Genomic DNA, 3,073 nt, shown 5'->3' with positions numbered 1-3,073 from the left:
TCCCTCGCGCGGCGGCTGGGAGACCGAGCTGGCGGCTGCTCCCCTCCCGGCTGCGCCCCGGCGCGCGCGCCTCTGCTTTTCAGGAGAGCGAACCCCGCGCAGCCTCCGCCGGCCTGTGGGGGCGCCGAGGAGGAGCGCGCGCATTTGCTCGCTCCCTCGCCGCCAGTTCCATAAGCCGAAGGGGAGTTGGGGGGGGGGGAAGACGAAGGGTCCTATTCTTTGGTCGCAGAGCTGTAAAACCCAAGTTTCAATAAACTTAACCTGTGTTGATAACGAGGGTGGGATTTTTAACCAGGAGGGGTGTGTTTGTGGGTGTGTTCAATGGATATTACATTACACGGTGATAAGTTAACTAAGTCCTAATGGGCACAGGCACATTAAAATTAATCGATGCAAGTTTGTTTTATTATTAAAAAAGAGATTTATATACTGCAGCACGATCAGAGTGGTTCACATCAATTGTACAGTTAAAACACACACACACATGAAAGCGTTTAAATCAGAACTAATCAACTAACTATTAGGGAACGAACTAAACAACTAAAACCAGCTAACTGTTATGGAAAGATGGACTGCATCAGCCTGACGAAATAGAAACTTTTTCAGCAGGTGTTTTAAAACTTGAAACTTCATCCATTGATTTCAGTTGGTCCACCTGAGGATGATTAACAATGGACACACAATAGGTATGTTAACGTGCTAAGAGGAAGGCAAGCTTGGCAAATCCACACTGCGATCAACTCCCACCAGGGAACCAATGTCCCCACTGTGGAAGGACGTGTGGATCCAGAATTGGCCTCCACAGTCACTTATGGACTCACTGTTAAAACCATGTTTATGGAAGACAATCTTACTCGGCTACGAGTGATTGCCAAAGAAGAAGAAGAAAGTTTAATATATACATATATGTAATAAGCAATGCTTCACGTTTGTAAAATGCATGCACCATTACATACTGTATATTATAACAAATATATGATAAGAAACACTTTTCATATGTGAAATACATACAAAACCTGCAGGGCTACAAGATTGATTCACTCTGTTGTTGCCATACCAGGATTTCCAGAAGAATGCAACTGAAAATTGCACTCAAAGTGTCCATGATATTTTATAAAGCTCCAATAGACCTTTGTGGGAGACCACCAGCCAAGGTAAAGAGTTAACAAAATATTTGGATAACTCGCTCTCTGTTTATTGTCTACTGTTGATATAAACTGTATAACCCCTGAAACCAATAAGATTTGGGTTCCAAGTTGTCTGAGTACCAAGGCATTTGGGAACCAAGGTACCACTGTATTGGGAGTTTGAACCCACTGTTTTTAAACAGAGTCTCTGACCTGATATGTAGCTTTGCATGATTTAGATATGGACAAAAGTAAGTACAGTATTAGAAATGTTTCAATCAGCGCTCTCCCCTTATTCCTATTATGTATGTAATTGAAATCAATAGGATGCATGAATCTGCACTGCTGATTATATACATCATAGTGTTGTAAGTTTGGGTGGGAGCTAGGCTGAATGATGCCTGAGCAAGGGCGTAGCCAAGGGGGGGGGGCAGCTGCCTTCCCCTAAATAAAATTCGATAAAAATACATAGCAAACTGAGGTTATTCCCCACCCCCCAACAAAAAATTCTGGCTATGTCCATGTGCCTGAGTCCTCAGTGGCGTAGCGTGGGGGGTGCCAGGGGTGCCGGCCGCACCGGGCGCAACATTGGGGGGGGCGTTTGGCCGGCCCTTCGCAAGACAAAAGTCCATAGGGAAATCTCCGGGACAGCGGGGAAGCGCAGCGCGTCTTCCCCACTGTCCTTGGACCTCCTCCGAAGCCTGGCGGTGGGGCAGAGAGACCTCCTCCTGCCGCCAGCCTTCGGAGCATCCTTCCGAAGCCTGGCGGCGGGAGGAGGGCTCTCCGCCCCACCGCCAGGCTTCGGAAGGCTGCTCCGAAGGCTGGCGGCGGGAGGAGGGCTCTCCTCCCCACCGCCAGGCTTCGGAAGGCTGCTCCGAAGCCTGGCGGTGGAGCGGAGAGACCTTCTCCCCGCGCCAGCCTTCGGATGGCTGTCCTGAAGACTTGTGGTGGGAGCAGTGGTGTAGCGTGGGGGGTGCAGGGGCGCCTGCCGCACCTGGCACAACATCTGGGGGGGGGCGCGGAAGAGACTCGAGTGCTAAAATCCACGGGTTAGGGGGCACAAATTACTTGCCTTGCCCCGGGTGCTGAGAACCCACGCTACGCCACTGTGAGTCTTTTCTAATTCTTGGATCCAGCAAGAGTTAAAACCTAATGGATCGTTCCACTTTTAATGGCCCCTGATTATGGGTTCTTAGTGTAAGAAATGAAGTGGCTCTGTGCTCCCTCTCTCACCTGGCTGGTAGTGAGGACAATAGCTACAGAGTGTGTGTTTGGGCTGGGCTAGAAGCAGGCAGCAACCTGAGTGTGGGTGGCATGCTTGATTTCTGCTTGAATCCAAGGCTGGGTCTATGGGAGAAGCAATACCTTCTGGGGTGTTAATGCTGTGAGCCCCTCCATCTTAGGCTCAGGTTGTATACATGTATGTAAATAAACCATATATCCTAAAGACACCGCAGTCACTGCTGTCCCTCGTTCCCAGGAAACCGAACCCTGGTTAGCCCCCTGGAATCTTGCACTGTTCAGAGATTGGGGTGGCATGCAACAATATTGTCCCAGACTTAAGCTTCAGTTCAGCTTGTTGCATGTACTTTCAGACCATGCCCAGGGGCTAGTCATCAATACACTTTTAAGATATAAGTCCTGGAGAAAGATCAATGTGTAAATGAGTAGTCAATGCTTTCTGCGCTGATCTCCTAACTGTATTTCAAACCTCCCTGAGTTTCTAGTGATTGCCTGTTTTTCTTCTAGATGCTATTAGATTTTGTCTTTTAAAAAATCAAATTACTTTCTAAATGAGTTGTGGGCATTGATTTGTAAATCCTCACATCTTTTTTCTTGAAAAAATAAAAAGTTCATTATTTCACCTTCACTGGAGATTTTTATACAGTACTGTTTGCACAGATTTCCAAATGCTAATAGATATTTTCACTGCTGGTTCCTTCAGC

This window comes from Podarcis vaucheri, assembly GCF_965113315.1.
Source record: "Podarcis vaucheri genome assembly, chromosome: 4".
Taxonomy (NCBI): Eukaryota; Metazoa; Chordata; class Lepidosauria; order Squamata; family Lacertidae; genus Podarcis; species Podarcis vaucheri.
The sequence above is the reverse complement of the archived record's forward strand: the minus strand, read 5'-3'. Positions refer to the sequence as shown.